The sequence below is a fragment of the Myotis nattereri genome (assembly GCF_964212035.1).
Source record: "Myotis nattereri genome assembly, chromosome: 13".
In the NCBI taxonomy this organism is placed as follows: Eukaryota; Metazoa; Chordata; class Mammalia; order Chiroptera; family Vespertilionidae; genus Myotis; species Myotis nattereri.
Genome location: NC_138088.1, coordinates 22,366,873 through 22,385,460, shown reverse-complemented (window position 1 = coordinate 22,385,460; position 18,588 = coordinate 22,366,873). Strand labels below are relative to the sequence as shown.

The window sequence follows — 18,588 nt, the reverse complement described above, 5'->3', positions numbered from 1 at the left end:
TGACTATAAAGGGAACGTGGTGCCCCCTCCCATTCCCTCTCCCTCTGCTGGCAAGGTCCTCCCCTGTCCGCTTGAGTACATTCATCACACTGGTCATTTTCCTCTCCTGCATAAGGCACCCATTGAAACTTAAATACCACGATCAATGTGCAGCTTGAACTGTGGTTTAACATAATGCCTATTGTGTCAGGCCCTTTATTGATTCCATCCATGTCACACTGTTTGCAGATAAAACTTCCTTTTTACAATTAATCCCCCACATCTGCTGTTATTCTGCTAGACCCAGATGCACAGTTCTGGGAGGTGTGCAGTTTGTTGGCAAATCCAGGGAGAAGGGGATGACCCCAGGTACTTGGATTCCAGGAGGATGTCCAAGGACAGGAACATTTAGAGGCCAAGCCTTGAAACAATGCCTGGCTCCAAAAGAAAACCGCAGGGAGCTATCAAAGGATGGTGCTGGGTAAAAGCAGCACCACCAGGTTTCAGAGGCGTCTGGATGGTGCCGAGGCAAGTCTAGGGGAAGTGGTGAAGGGTTAAAATGCTGAGGGGAGACAAGCGCAAAATGTGAGGAGATGGTACACATACAAAGTTTCCCACCTGAGAGCTTGTTGCTGAAAGCCACCCCTGTGACATCAGACCAGAGGCTTCCCTGTCCTTTTCTTCTAGCCTCTCCATTTCCAAAATAAGCCCCTTCACTAAGTAGCCAGGAAGCAAATGTGAGGAGGCAGATTTCCCCACCTCCCCACTGCTCCTCACATCAGGGACTTTCAGAGACCAGGCTTGCACACGGGAAGGCAGCTTGCTCTAGGCATGTGGTTGGGAGCTTCCCAGAATTTCTCATTTCAGCTCTCCTGGGGACCCTAAGGGGGGAGGGGGGAGGGAGTGGAATCATTAGCGTTCTCTGTTCTCTGTTTGGGCTTTGTCAGGCTGTCCTGTTGTGTTCCATTATGTGTCCTGCACACACGAGTCCCCTAACAACTGACACTTCATTCAGATGTGTAAAGAGAACACATTCCAAGACATGCTTTCCACCAAGAGCCTCAGTCAAAAGAATGCTTTTGGTAACACCTCACTGAATGTACCAAGTAAACCTTAGAGGGAGAAGACCAACCCTATGGCACTCGGCTTTGCTTTTCTATTGCTGATGTTACGGTGTCCCTACGCTCATCTGTATTGTGAACGCATCCATCAGTATGATTCTGTACCAGCCCTGTTGGCACTGTGCAAGCTGCATGCGTGGTTTTATGTTGTAGGTGAAAGTTTATTGACTGCAGCTCAAATAGCATAGCTTCTGGATTTAAGTAACTTTGACCACAGTTCATTAAGATTTGAGAAAAATGTCTTTAGCCTGTATCCTCTTTCATCCTCCAAAATGAACAATTCAATTACAGTAGTAAAAATCAGGAATTGCAACGTTAAGTCTGTTTCATTTCATTTGGCTTGCCAAACCATGTCCCTGTTCTTTCAAAACAGAATCGCTGCAGCAAAAAAAAAAAAAAAAAAAAAAAAAGCAAAAGTGAATGGCTATTTTTACCAGCATTTTTATATAGTCTGGGGGCTTTTCATTTGCTGACAGGCAAAAATCTAGGCAAGTCACCATGAAATATAATTGCAAGGAAGCCGGTTTACAAAAATCACACTTTTATAAGCAATAAAGAAAAAGGAACATTTAAAGTGGACTTTGGTTTTAATTAAATTTGAAAATAGATGGCAGTTCAGAAAAGCATCATAGCTACAGTATATTTACCCATGAAGAATTGTTGACTATACATTTATTAATGGCAAATTGTCACAGAGTCCCAATGGATTAATAATGCAGACACTTCCTTACAGTACTATGAACTGGATGACTGAGCCTACTGTGATGTTTTTCACTGAAGTTGTAAGTTTACATTTTTCATAAAATGTCAGTAAATACATATTCCATCTAAAAAAGAAATTTTCTTTGGTCAGACTCATTTTTATCTGTACTAAAGATGACTGTTGATTAAATGCAGTGTTAAAGTGAAAAAGCTCATTTCTATTCTTTGACTTGACCTTTTGCCTCATTTGTCATGGATACCAAATAAATTTAAGCAAGACATATTTATACTTATATTTTTGAATTCTTGCAAATTCTCAATGCTCTGGTACGACTAGTATATACAAAATACATGTGCTGTATTGGAAAGTGTTCCTGAAATTCAAAGCCACTTGGTGGGTAAGATGGAATGAATGACCAGCATTTTAAGGGCTAGTCATTTTTTTTAATGTGTAACTTTAATTCTTTATGAATTTAATAATGAATAAGAACCACAATAAAATCCCTTCGAAAGTAAAACTCATTTTGATTCAGAACATGAAATTACAAATTTTTTTAAAAAAATATCTCCCCTTTTGGGGAATGAAGCTTCTCTAGCTCTTCATCTCTTCTGAGCTCAAATATTTAATTCTTGTCAGTAAGACAATAACTTGTTCACCACCACAAATTTAGCAAAGCCACCTGGAGAATGTTCTCCTCCTCAAAAGTTGTTGCCCTCCCCAACCCTAGGGCACTTTCTGGACAAGTCTGTTTTCTTGACTTTTTCAAACTCATTGCATATTTGAGAGATATCATTGATATTCCATTTTCTAGTGCAAATTTCCTCAAAGACGACAGCAGTTCAATAAACAGCCTAACCTGTTGAACTGCACAGCAGAGACACATGGAGGCAGATGGGTTCAGTCAGTGCTTTGAATGCTTTGTCAGAGAGAGGATGCAATTTAGCCTCTGAACTGCATGGGTTTGGCCCCCATTTTTGTAGCCCCAGTACCCACAGTGCTACCGCAGCATGAAGTTAATAGTCCCAGTGTCACGGTCTTCTGAGAAGTACTTATGCAAGATATATTCCTTTTAAATTAGTTTACATTTTCCAAGGATGTTGACATTACATCTTTTCAAAGAATTGAAACCATTTTTTCCTTGATTTAGTGAATCAACTACCTAAGAGTAGACAACAGGCAATAAACTGCATTTCTGTGGAGCAGGAGTGACCTCCAGTGGCGGCTTAGACTAACCACAGCTATTCACACATTTTATACAGTTTTTAAGTCCTGAATGCTTACAGAAACGTGGTTGACGACATATAGCTTTTGATCTGCGAATCATATTGGAATTTATTTAGTTCATCTCCCTGGGAAATTGAGTTATAGTGCTTTTTTAAGTTATTCTTTGCATAGTGACTTATTTAGTAATGCCCAAACAGAGGCCATAGAACTGGTACTGAGGACTCGAAATAAGTGCCCAAAGATGATGAACAAGTTGTAATGTAATAAGAACAAATAAGAATTATTTTAAAGCATTCATATTCATCTATGTTGGCCACATATATATTTTTTCATTAACTGGGTTAACGTTTCCCATCAGCAGGATGCTGAAATATGATGTAATTTAGGTTGGGGAAAATAAACTTCAGTATTAACATTGAAAAAAATCAGCATCAGCTATTCACTAGTCAGTAATGGAATGTCTGACTATCACATGAGGGAGGCCTCCCCTTCCGGCTGCAGGACTCTCCAGTTTGTCAATCATGCCAGTGACCTGTGCTTTGCCCCACAGCTCTCTCCCCACTTCCTCCCTTCCCATTGCAGCCAGCTGAACACGGGTTCCATTAGGCTCTCTGACAATGATGTTACAATCCAAGAGGTGATGATTCATGGATAATGAAATTATGCTCTCCTTCTGGGGAAGGATAATGCAGAGTCAGAGTCATAGATTTGGCAGGGGTTTGGGGGGGGGGATGCTGTAGGTGCATGAAATATCTCCTCTTCCCTTCACGTTTACCAAGAAGAGAACTTAAGCAGTTGATTTAAACTGTGAATTAGACTAGCAGAAAAAACAAGCATCAGGCCATGAAGCCTAACAAACACAAAATGAGTTCCGCATATGACACATGAGAATTGAACCATGAGGAATGAAAAATTCAGAAACTGTGTAGCTTCTTGTATTTCCTTTTCCCCTGGATCTGTAGCAGAGCCATTGTGTTCTCTTAGCTAACTGCATTAAAAATCAGAGGCAGCTGGGAGATACTATGAGCATGAAAAGCAATGTTGGTAAATTTGAATTATAAATATTGTGAAAGAAATAGAATTAATGAAAGCTAAGTAGCTTGAAAAATGAATTTAAAAAAAACAACAGGTGAAAATGACAGTTTCTCTAATCTACAATCTAATAGCCCACAGTATTGGACCCAAATTTTGCTTAGTCTCCAAACTCATTGGTGACACTTGCATACTGGAGTAGAATACAGTAGAAATGCTATAGAGAAATCAACATAAAATGGCTCTTTATTTGAGGAAAGTACAGCCATTTCTGGTAGAGTACAGGTCGTGGGTTCAAGATTTTCTGACACTTGCTAATCAAGTGATCTCAGGCAAATTATTAGCTTTTCTAAACTTGAACTTCCCTATCTTTAAAAATGGGCATATGTTACATGACTTCACACGGTAATTGGGAGAAGGGAATAAGAGAAGTACTTTGTAAACTACTTATTCTTTTCAAAGAGTGCTTCGTGAGATATTGAGCTGTGTTTGTCAGTGTTCTATGTTTGGTCTGGGTTACAAAGACATAACTAACCTCTGTATTACACAAGCCCAAATCCACTTTACATTAATGGCAGTGAGTCTAGATCTTAATTTGTGTTTGACCTTTAGTTTCCATAAACACCGTTTCTTCCATTCCATGTTATCTAAGTCTAGGAGTTTATCAATAATGATCACAATGTACAATAAACATAAATAAAGACACCAACCCTAGAACACTGAATCGAAAGATTATCAAAGTGCATCAAATTTTAACTGTTTTCCAAATCAAGTCATTACAGCAAGGCCTTTGAATCAACATAGGTTACTTATCCATCCCTTTTCCAATACCACTATTTTGAACCCTCGTTGACTTTATAAATTCAACATTTATGGCAAGATGACATTGTTATTGAGCAAAAAGGTATTAATCACATGACATCTACTCTGCTGTTTCATTTTTTTCCCAGTGAAAAAGTATCCAAAATCTTCCACTCGTATCGAAATTACTATAGACTTCATTTTTAGTTATTGTCATTAAAGATCACTGGATTTAAAAAAGTAGCATAAGAATACAAAGGCTCTTTATGAGTAACCACCAATTCAGTTATACAAAATTAAATACTTAGGAGTCTTCGTGGGCCTTTCAAGAAAAAATTTACCAATGTAATCACACATCTGTCTTCACTGGATGTAGCTAGTTTTAACAAGTATGATATAACAGGTGTAATTCCAAAATTCTCATAATTTAAGTTGACAGACTGTTCCTGTTTGTCTCTGAAATTTCTGGAGAACAGAGATAATAGTGGTTTTTCATTTGGAAAAAGCATTTGAGAATTTTATGCTGCTTTACCTTCATGGGATTATTGGTGGATGTTCTTGAGGTGGGTAAGAATTCCAGGAACACAGGGAGAATAAAAATGAAAGAGCAAGCAGAGGTAACCTATTTTACAATGTACTTTCTAGTAACAGAATATCTATATACAATAATTCATTTTATTGGAAAAAGAAGCTTCTATCTTTCTCTATTCTGCACATATTATAATGAAAACTCATTCTCTCTCTCTTTGTTAATCTTCACCCAAGGACATTTTTTCCCATTGATTTTTTTAGAGAGAATGGAAGGAAGGGAGGAAGGGGGAGAAAGAGAAAAACATCCATGCGAGAAAGACACATCTATTGGTTGTCACCCTCATGTGCCCCAATAGGGGCTGGGAAGCAAACTTGAGACCCTCTGAGGGCCAATGCTCTAACCACTGAGCATTGCCAGCCAGGGCTGGCAAGTCATAATTTTCTTGACAATTCTCTATATTTTATTTTTATTTTCCAAGGACTCACACCTCACCCCCCATGAATTTTCTTTATTCCTTTCTTCCACTCTTAAATTATTGCTCTCTACTTCCTATACAACAAAAAAAATATCTTCCCTCAAATAAATCAACACAACTTGGTCATCTCACTCAAAGAACAGCCTATCTCCAATGGAAAAAAAAATAGAACTTCAATGAAATTTAAGTCTTCCTGACAATCTCCCCTTTCCTCTATAGCTGACACACTACCTCTTTAGTGTCTACTTATTTTCAATGGAGGAAGAAGAAATATATTTGAATTACACGATGGTAAAATATTAAAGCCCACTATTTCCTTTTAAATTAACTGACTCCTAGAAAACTGAATTTAGGACTTCATGTATGGGAGTGCTCAACTACATTTCACAAGTAAGAAATACTCAGACCAGTCATCAGAATTTTGGGGAATAAAATGCAAATATCTTTGTCTTACATATAAAATGACAAGGCAAATTCTATACTTAGCAAAGGCAATTTCTATTAAAGCTTAATTGTAATAATTACCATCTATCCAGGGTGTAAAATATATTTTTCCAGTAAAGAGCAAAGGACTTCAATGAAATATAAATCCTTGTTCATCACTCTTGGGGCTCTAACTTATTAATGAAGAGGGGTGAAAAGAAAATGTCCTCAAACAGTGAGGCTATACTATTCAGTGGTGTTCATGGCTTCAATGGCGGGTTATACCTTCTGAAAAAAAGAAACATGTTCAACACCCTTTTGATGCAATCCACCAGAATCCCACAGGAATATTTAAAGGAGACTTGTAGAAGATATTATGTGGAAGCTAAAGTAGTCGAGTGGCTTGAAGCCTGTGATAAGATTACAACAGTAAGAAGTCTAAGTTTAAAAATGAACTTAGCACTTTAGGATCAGTATTGGCTTGTGCTCATTGATTTGGGAATAAATTTTGCATTCTTTTCACTAAATTTTAAAGTGAAAAGGTGTCAATAGTTGGGGTACTGCCATTTATCCCATGAAAAGTTAGGTAACATCACTGAATGATGGTTAAAATGGAATAACATATTACATAAATGTATTTGCTAGGCTTGTCACTGATACTTAGGGAAAAAATCCATATCCTTTCTATAAGGTGATATATTTTTATTACACATTTGTGTGTGTGTGTGTGTGTGTATTTTTGTGTAATTGAGTTATTATTTGCAAGGAATATCTACATAGTTTTTTAAAATATAAAAACACAATCCTTATACTGATTCTGTTTTCATCCATTAATCTTATACCTTGCCCCTTCTTAAAGGACTGCCCTATAAAATAATTCATACTCTACCCACACAAGACTTTTAAAGCCAAATTATGCATCTCTAGTTCCCATTAAAAATGATTTCCAATAATTTATCATTAGCATATCCCTCTGCTAGGGAAATTCTAACCTTCCAGTAGAGTATTTTTCTAAACCTGTGGCACCCACTCCAGCCCATCACTCATGATTAAGAGGCAGCATGCACTTAGTCCTATGGACTTTTACAGGGAGGACTGAGTAGTACGTGTAAAAATCTACATATATTTTTATGGGCTTCACTTTGGTTGTTTTTATGGTCTAACACACAGAGCTGTGTGGGGCCTTTTCCATTGACTTTTTAGAGAGAGCGGAAGGGAGGGAGGAGTGCGGAGAGAAAGAGAAAAACATCCATGTGAGAGAGACACATCGATTGGTGTCTCCCTCATGCGCCCCAATCTTAAAGCAAAAGCATTAAGCTAGCTGTAAATTCAAAAAAAAAAACAAAAAAAAAGGACAAGGTAGATTTTTTAAAAACAGAGTCCAAGGCTCACATCATCTATTTATTAAACTACCAATGATCCTAAACGATGAGCATGCTGTATTTCACTTTCTGATTTACCCTCCCAAGTTTACCATCATATTAAGCTTCACATTCCTTCCATTTTCCATTGCTAACAGAGAGGTTTCTTGTGCTTGCTCTTTGGTTGTTTGCTTTGTGTTGTTTTCTGCCTGCAGATATTCTCCCTGTTGTTAGAATGTATCCCTTTCCCTGCTTTTCTAGAATCCCCACGTTTGATCCTGTCAGAAGGTCATAGGGAAATTTGTCAGTTTTATGGTTGAGGCGATCAGACAGACAGACTGGGTTTGTCCCTAGGCTGCAATCTAGACAGGTCTGGGATATCTGCCTTCTGTCTCCCCAGCCTCCCAGTGCCATGCCTTTTCTCTCGGTTCCTTTCTTTTTACCAGCTATCTAGACTAGTGTTATTGTCCCTCGCAAGAGCACTCACATTTAAATAACAGATCTTTAACTAAAGGTGCGAAAGTCACATACTTAGAGCAAGCATACCGAGCAGGGTTGGGTAAGGTGCTTCTGGGGGCAAATGGCATTGCAAGCACTTGTTGACATAAAGACATTCAAACCTGTAAAAAATTTTTGTGAGTTTATTTGAGACAAACTGTCGACATATGCCAGGAAGCAGAACCTCAATGGATTGAGATAATGCTCCTGAGAATAGCGGGTTACATCTGTATTTATACATCAAAATCAAAGGAGGGGACATAAGTGGGTTACATGAAATCCATTGGTGATAGACCAGAGAGGTGGGAGAAAGCAAAGCGGGGTGGGGGGGTGGGGGGGTGGTGATAGGTACATACTTAGGTGGGTGGGAACAATTAACATGATAATGAAGGAATTTGTGGTCTCTGTCCTGGCGCCCAGCACATTAGGTTGTGCCCCAAGGGGTCCAGAGAAAGGGAAGTTACAAGTTCCCCAGACATTTCAAGGGTATGTTATCATAGATGCAAAAAGACAGATAGGCTCAGTTAAGGTAAAGGTTGGCCTTGTCAGTGAAGATACCTGCCTACGATGTAACTACCCACCATAACTGCTTTTAGTTAAATTTCAGACCATCCTTTGTGGTTACTTTAGGTCTCTGAGTTTGTAAGACCGCCACGCAGACCTTCCTTGAACTTGTGAGGTTAGCATGTGGCCCCTTTCGTCCACGCACTTATGAAATCATCCTATATAGATGCCCCTGGATTTTTCTCAAAGATAAGTTTGGGTCTTTCCAAAGGAACCTATGCAAGGCCTATAATCCAGGTTTCATTCAGTAAACTATAGTTTGAGAAGGATCTTCAGTGAATTTCATATGCACAGGCTTTCTTCTTAGTTTTTCTCAATAGAGAAACAATATTGTATAAAAGAAAAGTTGGGTTAGAAATCCAGGAAGAACCAGCTTGGTTTCTGGCTCTGGGACTTAATAACTAAAAACTCCCGAGTCTTAGCTTCTTCATCACAATAAAGAATAAAACAATATAATCATCACAGAATCGTTATAAGGTAAAGAATCAGGAATCAGCATTTCTTGAACATTTTATGTACTTTGCTTTGGACAAATTAGATGTATTATTATTTAATATTCCCATAGATCCCATAATGATTAAATGAGATGACATAGATAAAATCACTTCGTACAAAGCTTGGCACATAATAGTAACTTTCCCTTTCCCTTTATTAGCTCTAACTGCTAACGATTTCAGTACCCCATTTTGTTTTAATAGTATCCCACTATTTATTTTTATATGGAATAGTAAACAGATATCTGACTTTCAAGAAATAGAATCTAAACTGCCATAAACTCAGGGGCATCTGGGCGCATGGCTAATACTGAACAGTAATGTGAAATATAAAAGCAGTGTCCCAACGGAGCGCTCCCCAGGAAGCCCAGCTGCATCTCCACACCACTTCCCATGCCCTAGCACTGGCCCGGGCTTGAAGTAGCATGTGCTTCTCCACTTCCGTGCTTTGGTCAATCATTTTCCTTTGTGATGAAATGAATGTCCTCCCTTCCAAGTCCTCTTGGCAACCTCTCAGGCTTTCTAGAATAGATCCACCTCAAATTCCACTCATTCTAGAAGGCTTCTTAATCTTGCCCTTCGCCGCTTTCCGTATTTTCTACCTCTATTGGAGGCAACACCACAAGCTGCCCTGTGTTAGAGGTACTAATGACACTTTCTGAGGAAATGGACCATTTCATTTCTTTCTTCTTCCTGTGAAAATTGTACAGCATTTTATTCATGGCTGTACAATTTAGATTTATTCAATTCAGATTGAATTTATATCGGTTGAATTGACTTACTGGTGATATTATAAGGTTACTGGTGTATTATAAGATAATTGCCAACCTCATATTTATGTATATAGTCTACATATACATTTTTGTTTTTTGTTTTTTTGGGGTTTTTTTTACATTTTTGTTTTTATTTCATATATACTTTTCACATATTCTGTCTTCTCAGTTATCATTTAACTGGTTTCAGTTTAAACTGTTGCTATGTCATGAATAACCTACCAAAGACTTTCCTTTGATAATTACCAAAGGTATTAACATTTTAGGGGGTATGTTAAAGTGACTAAGAGCTAAAAAGAATGTGAATCAAGGAAAGAATATTCAATTCTAAGTATGAATACATCTTGATTTTAGTGGAGGCTCAGTAAACTTTTGTTATAAAAACCATATATTCATGACTTCTCTGTCCACTGCCTCTTGGAAAAGGTCCTTCTCCCTTTAGCTGGGATGTCTCCTTATCTCATCCCCAGTCCCACAAGGCTTCTGCGTTAGACACATACCCAGGCCTCCCCTCTCTTTCCAAACACGCAAAGGGACTGCTACCCTACACTCTCAGAGAGATGAGCTCAGAGGTCTTTGTCTTCTGATCTTATACACATTTTCAAAGCAACTGTTCGACTGGAGGCTTCAAACATCAAATACTCAGAAGTTGACAACTGTCAATGCTCATCTTTTTTGTTGTTGTTGTTAATGCTCATCTTTATTACCTCCCAAACACGGCTTACACAGGAGGCTCAACTGACCATACAGAATTGAAGCATGTGCCCTTTGTTGAGTGTCTCTCCCTTCCTCACTTCTGTTTACCCTCGTCCTCTTTTTCACTGAATTTCTTTCTTCTCTCTCATCTCCACTTAGGACTTCTTTCAGTTTTTTTCCTTTATCCAACTTTTGCTTCTAAGTCAATTTTCACTACTTGAATATGCATTTTCTGGCTTGGTTAAAAGGTAAATACTAATGTTTTTTTATGTCTTAGAAAAGCGCTAATTAAAATGACAGTCTAATAATTTAAAAGAGTCAAAAATCTATTTGTATTCAACAGCTTTGTTTAGTTCTATAAAGAACTGTAATTTTGTAATTGTAGTCCAATTTCAGAACTAGAAATAACATCCTCCCTGGTATAGTTTAAGTCTCATTTTTTAATCACCATTTCTAAGGCAGGGCAGATTTGTAGAACATCTAAATATTCCTCTTTGTGTGAGGCTCTGGGCCTCGTTAAATTTTGTCATCTATGGAGTAGATTCATTTTTTGGATTTATATAATAAGAGAACTGAAAGAAAACCTTTATTTAGTCATAAAAACTCATAGCTACAAGGATTTTTTGAGAAACTTGTAATCATTTTCTTAGCTTCAATTTGAAATTCTAAGCTAATTTAATGGACTTTTTAACAATATTGCCAAGAACAGCATTCCTTGTGCCTATCTTTGTTATCCATTCCAGGGACTCATGAACAGTGTATCATTTTTTCACCTCTAACTTATAACTCCCTTGCTTAATATATATTCAGTGGTTATTTAAATTTTAAGAAGAATTTCTTTGTTTAATTTTTTACTAAAGGGGAAGAACTCAGAAGTGGTTGGGTTTTATTATCATTTTCAATTTTCAGTACTAGAATCTGCTTAGTCTAGCTCAGGTCTAGGGCCCTGGGTTCCATGACATACTTTGAAAAGATAAAAAAAAACACTGTTCTGAAATTAGCACTAATATACTTTAGATTCAAGAAATTCTGCATAGAGTGGCAACTGAATGAAAAGAACCCAGCGCTTAACTCACCTATAACCAATCATATAGGTAAGAATTCCCAGAAGGACCTATTCAGTAATTTTCAATGCCAGGCTCACAAATTATATGTCCAGAAGTCAAATTTGCACACAAATCATTGAGCCCCAACTATCTCCTCATATTCAACTCAGTTTTAACGTCCAGCACTGTGTTGTGCAGAAATAATCAATGGTTAAATTATTCCCATTTTGTAGGCTCAGCTCACAGTAGCCCACTGATTAGGGTGTGTGTGTGTGTGTGTGTGTGTGTGTGTGTGTGTGTGTGTGTGTATTGTTGTTGTTGTTGATGTTGTTGTTTTTTTAACTATCTGATCTTCAGTTTGTATTTCAACTGTACCCAAGTGCAGATGCCATCTCTGGTAATATGACAAAACAGATTTAGGCTTATAAATGTTTCTGTGTGTGCCAAGAACAGCATGAATCCTGCAGTAACTGTCTGGTGGCCCCGGGGGTTGTAAAAAGGCAACCGAGTCTGCTAGAGAATCATTTTAGAGTTTATGAAACCTTCTCCACCTGTAATTTAAGAAAAAAAGAAAAAGCCCAACCCTCTTAAAGAGCATGGGGGAAAGGCAGTTTAAGAAATAGAAGTCCTCTGTTTCCCCGGGAGGCACTTCACCAGGCAGACAGCCACCCCACAGTAGAGGGACCACATTTCCTCAGCTGATTCGGTTCATTAACATGCACGGTTACAACAGCTTCGCTCAGAGCCCAGAGCCCGCAGCTGAATGGCCGGGGTCTCCATTTCCCTCCAGTGTCACCCTGAACGTGGAGCGGCAAGCATACTGCCCAAACACAATTTGACTCGCTAAAATCCAGCACTATAAACATGCAATGCATTTCTCGGGCACATTTTAAAGGACGTATTATCAAGATTTATGGCAGAAGGATGGAAATCATTTGCAGCGAGGCAGCACCAGGAGAATATTCTAGGTTCCTCTCAGGATAGTTTTAAAGTAAAATTTACAAATAAATCTTAGGGGTAGAGTCCCCTTTCAATGCAGAAATCTTCAACTCTTTCCTTTCAAATATATGGAATTTGAATCTGACAAACAGCCCGTATGGTGCCAGAATTTATGAGTGATAGGAAAAGCCACAAAAGCTATTTGTCACATAAACTGCAGAGCTCAATATCAGTCTGCAGGGCTCATTGGCAGAACTCGGAAGGAGCCTGGGAGGAGGGGATCCTAACAGCTGCAGCCTTGACCGCACTGCCCGTGCCAGCCAGAATTCAAGCCGCGTGAGCTGAGTGTGGCTGAAAGAGAGGGTGTCCACATGAAATAAAAGGAGAAGAAGAAGAAGAGGTTCTTATTTCTAAGTTTGTATTAAATGTGCGCACAGATGAATACCTGCAAAACCAGTGTAAGATAGATGAGGCCTGAAGATATTCAAATTAAATCTGTTCCTGAAAGACTAATTTCCTGGTATAGGGGAGAGGTTACAGACTTTGAATCAGTTACACCAAGAGCATACCTTGGCATCAGTTTCCTCATCTGTAAAATGGAACAGTGCTTCACATCTCAGGGCAATTTTGAGGATACACTGAGGTAACACTTATTTGTGGGCATGGCAGGCGCCCAATAAAAGTGATTCCCCTCTCTCTTACTAGGTGTTCTCAAAATGCTACTAGTTGATATGAATGACAAAGTGCAAGTTCCCACATTTACCATTTAAATTACCAGGTTTGCAATCTATGAAAAATAATGATATATCCCTGGATCTTAATCAATCCATCATGAAATCAGACCCAGAAAGGGCTTACCATAAATTTGGAAACCCTCTGTTAACATCTGTTAATGGAATTTCTATATTAAGTATTGTTATGTAATAATTTTGCTTAGCACCACAAAAAAATTCTAAGCTTAGTGTTATCTTCTAACAATTCAGTATTATTGCCTTTTCATAAATATTACTCAAAGCATTGAGTCCATTATCTTTCACATCTCTCTTTAAAATGTTGCTGTAATGTCTGACCAGGCCCACCCTTCATTTTTCTCCCAAAACACATACCACATCCTTCCACACTCAATGCTGAAGGGAATATGCTATTACTACTGTAGTGAGCCAACTGGTCTATGTAAATTAGCACCTAATTCATTTCTAGTAGGAAAAACTTTAGGCATTTGGCAGTAATAAAATATTAATATTCATATTTTCAAAAATTACAATTGAGTCTATGAAATGATGACTGAGTTCTCTAAAGCAATTTACCCAAAGAGCTACAATATAGGAATTCTAGTGGACATTTATTGAGCACGTACTATGTAGAGGCATACAAATGGATTTTTGTTTTCCTCAAGGCAAACAAAACATAACAGAGGACAAAGGATTTTTGAAATTTGGAGTTATATCACCAGGAAAGCCAGTGAATTATTTGACTGATTTGGAAAGTCACTTCTTTCTAAAGAAAGCATTGGATTATCCCTTTCAAGAGAAAAATTTGATACTTGCCCTTCACTGAGACATGATAATAACTAGTTCTTTTTAAAGACAGTGAAAAAATAAAAAATAAAGACAGTGAAAAGAGGAGAGAAGAAAAGAGCTATAAGAGTTTCTAAGTGGCACAAGATCTGTGAAGTGGTAAATACTAACACAAACCTCATAGAGTTGTTATGTGGATTCATTAGTTAATTAGTTAACGACTTCGAAGTGCTAAGTCTTATTAGATTTATTTTTACACTTTAACACATGTGAGAGAGAAATGACTGAAATTAGACACTAACTATACATTCTAACCTTTTGGATCTTTCCATGATATGCTTTCAAGACAGTCTTTCCTACTCTGATTTCTTTTTCTCAGAGGACTCCTGAAAAGCCAATCGAGACACTGATCCCAGGCCCTTATTTTCCAGGATTAGCACTGGTTTCCAGTTGACACTAAGCACAGAATTGAAAAACCCTCAGAGTCAGGTCTTTTGTGTAATAATATAAGGCATTATTTGATAATAAAAGCATCAAGTATTAAACATGACATTTAAATGTAGTTTTGTATCTCTGTACAGCAGGAGAGAAAAAACACTGTTGCATAAATCTGAGAGAAAGCGGACAAGGGAAGGATTCGAAATCCAATGATAACTGCCTTGCCTTTAGGAAATAGTGACTGATTTCTCTCCTACATGCTGCGAAGTTGAGAAAAGATGGCAGAGGCATAACTAGGTTAGCGATATTCTAATATGTGGGAGCCATTTCTATAGCTTAAACAACAACTTTTTGTTGACATATGTTAAACAGAGAAAAGTGCAGGTACCACCTACAGTTCAATGAGTTATGGGCATACTTGTATTCTCTGCACCCAGATCAAGAAACAGAAGATCCCCAGCACCCCAAAAGGTTCCTCTGAGTCTCCCAATTACTAGCCCTGTCTCCAGGATTAACCACTCCTGTGACCTCTAACAGCATGGAGTAGCTTTATCTGTCTTGATACTTTATATAAATAGTATAAAGTTTATACCCTCTTTGGGGCCTTGTTTCTTTCTGGCTAGACATTATCTTTCACTAGAGGCCTGGTGCACAGATTCATGCACTGGTGGGGTCCATCAGTCTGGCCTGCGGGGATGTTGGGCTCTCAAACATCCCCCAAGGGGTCCCGGATTATGAGAGGGCAGTTCTCGGTGACGTACCCCAGAATCAGGCTCCCTCCTCTCTGGTTCCGGGTGTGTCACCAGAGAGCTGCAACTGCCAAGTCATGGCAGCTAGGCAGCTCCTGCGTTGAGTGTCTGCCCCCTGGTGGTCAGCTCACGTCATAGCTACCGGTCGAATGGTCAAATCGTCGCTTAGGCTTTTATATATATACTAGAGGCCCGGTGCACAAAAATCTGTGCACTCGGGTGGGTCCCTCAGCCCGGCCTGTGCCCTCTTGCAGTCTGGGGCCGCTCAGGGACCCCTTCCCCTGGCTGCTGCCACCAGTTTTCCTCCGGCGCCTGGAACCCTGGCCTTCGCTCTTCGCCGGGAGGGGCCGTCGCGGTGGGCTTCGCTCTTTGCTCGCCACTCAGGCCCCAGAGGCGGAGCCAGCGTGGCGGGCTTAGCACTTAGCTCTTCGCTCGCCACTCGGGCCCCAGGGCCGGGGCGGGCGCAGCTAGCTTCGCTCGCCACACTGGCCTTTGCTCACTGCTCCTGCCCGGGGCCAGCAGGCTTCGCTCCATCCCTTGGTGCCTACATATGCAAATTAGCCGCCATATTTGTTGGTGGTTAATTTGCATATCACACTGATTAGCCAATGTGAAGCGTAGCGAAGGTACAGTCAATTACCATGCTTGTCTATTATTAGATTAGATAGATGAGTCATCCATAGTCTTGAGCATATCTAATCTCAGTCCCTCCACCTCTCCCCATCCCATAATTAATCCTTTTCTCATTCAAAGAATGGCCATGGACCCCTGTACTGGGATTTCTTTGGTGAACTTCCTATCTCATAAACTCCATAACATGGGAGACTCGGGAATTGCTAGTGAACAATTTTCTCCACTCATTTTATTTTTTGTACCAGTAAATATAGGCAACCTTAAATTAATTTGCACTTTTAAAATCTGGCCACAGACAGAGCCAGCTCTCAGGCGCACTGGAAGGCAATCTTCTTGTTCAGTAGCCCTTGTTTTCACCCCCAATCTCCTACCTCAGCCAAACTCCACTGTAAAGCCTCAGTGCCTGGTCCTCAGCCCCTAGAAAGCCTGCCCTACTCCAACAGCTGTATAAAAAGCAAACTACTTCACATCAAGGTGTTAATGCCTAAATCATTAGCTCACCAAGGTAGGGCCCCAGGACAGTGCTGTAACAAAGAGGTCCAATTACTCTCTGATTGCTCCCTGATGGCTCTCTTGTTCAGAGGCATTTATTGACTTGCACTATGAGTTTCCTTTATAGAACTCTAAGAAACAGATCTGTGGCCCTCAATGCTGTTTTTACTATTAAAATGCTATTAAAATTTTTTCCCTACATCACACAGTAGTCTTTTCTAAATAATTTTAAAATATGTTGTTTTACATATAATTGATCCTGCTCTCTTGCCACCCCACCCCCCTACTCTCCCCTCTCTCCTGCTAAAAATATCAAAAACATCAAAGAAAAACACTTCTAACAGGTGTTCAGGACTTTATAATTTGTATTCAATCTACCTTCCTCACCCTTGGTTTCATCTGCTTCTCTTCGTTTTCTGTTCAAATGTCTAATTTTTAAAAGTATCCTGATGAATTTAGAAATGATGCATATTAAATCAATAAAATATACTATCCCCTCACTGTCATTAGGCTAGGCTGGCCAACGGAGGAATATATGTTTTAGACAGAAGGCTCTTCTGCCAATTTTCAAATTACACCCCATTGGTTGGCTTTGGTTCAAGAGATTGGGGGAGTTGATATTTGAAGGACTGAACTACACTTACACAACATAGGATTTAGTAAAGCTTTGCTGAATGCATTGACTGAATTCAGATATTTTCCCAAAAGTGAAGTGGACAAAATGAGAAAAATATATATTTAGGAAAAATCTAGATCAGGAACAGGATAAAATAAATGTACCTATGAGAAAACATGGAGTTGTGTTTTCAAGAGAGTGGAACTATTACTATATTTCTGATGTGATATTTTGCACCTACTAGTCCATTCTTATTTTCAAGGCTCTCAATTAAAGTTCTACTTGGGAAGATTTGATTAATGCATTATTTATCTAAGAGTCATTGATTTATGGAGCTTAACCGTAAGATTCAGCACAGCTCATTTTCTTTCTAATATTTATGTCTACAGGAAGAATACCACAATGACATGGGGTGTTCTATCCTTGACTAGTAATCCATATAAGCAATCATCCAAACTGACAATATTGAAAATATTAAATGATAACAATCTGTTATATTCCCTTCATTGCCAGGATTCTTCTATTGAAAATAACTGAAAAAAATCCCAGAAACTCAGTGATGATTCATAAATCATATATACCACAAAACAGTCTAATATGTATTCCAATGAAATGCTCTCTGAAATGTGGAGATGTCAAATGTGGCTCTCTTCATTTGGTCCCTGTATTATTTTTTAGATAAAAGCAATAATTCCACCTCAAATAAATTAAAAACTATGGCTTGTTTGTTTGCTGTTCGGGTTATTTGCTTATGAGACTCTGGCAAAAGCAAATACAAACACACAGACAAACAAAAAACCATGTTTATTATTAGAGATTGTGTGAGATAAGTGAAAAGTTTAAATCTGAATTTATGGTATTCCTAAGGTGGTCAGTGGGGTCATGGCATAACAGAATACATTCATATTGAAATGTGGGCTTCGGGGTGCAGACTTTTCTTCCCGTGGGTTCTTGTCCTCATGAAGTTTGAAGAATAAACTCACGGTCAAAAAGGCTTCTTTAATAAGAAATGTAGAAGTTTATTGGAAGCAGATACAGACTCTATCTGGGCAAGGGTGTTCCCAAAGGGGACCCCACAGGGAGGACCCCCACAATGGCAAAAGCCTGCTCTCTCTCTCTCTCTCTCTCTCTCTCTCTCTCTCTCTCTCTCTCAAAATAAAAAATCCTGCCTCGTGTCCCTTTGTCTCCATTTTATATATGCTGTAGTTCTTTGTTTGAATCTGACCTTTTCTTATTGGGCCTTTTCCTTAATTAGGGACCCCATTTTTCCTCATCGGTTATTCTGCACCATAGAATTAGACTCAAAGCTCAGAGCCCACGTGGTGTCCCCTTCACTTCTCCCCCTTACCTTGCTGGCTGGAGTTGTCTTTGATCTCCTGGCTGCTCAGGCCAGAGATATCTCTGTCCTTGGCTTACGGCTGTTTTAATTGCTCAGGCCAGAAATGTTTCCATCTGCTTGGACCCCCCCCCCCCCTTCCTGTG

General features: G+C 39.0%; 2 protein-coding genes across 3 annotated transcripts in view; one reads left to right on the top strand and one right to left on the bottom strand.

The window, feature by feature from the left end:
* Positions 1–18,588, bottom strand: part of CTNNA3 (catenin alpha 3) — a 1,265,562-nt gene that overhangs the window by 752,047 nt on the left and 494,927 nt on the right. The window lies entirely within an intron of this gene.
* The window catches only part of LRRTM3 (leucine rich repeat transmembrane neuronal 3), a 157,653-nt gene that overhangs the window by 2,564 nt on the left and 136,501 nt on the right, over positions 1–18,588 (top strand). The window lies entirely within an intron of this gene.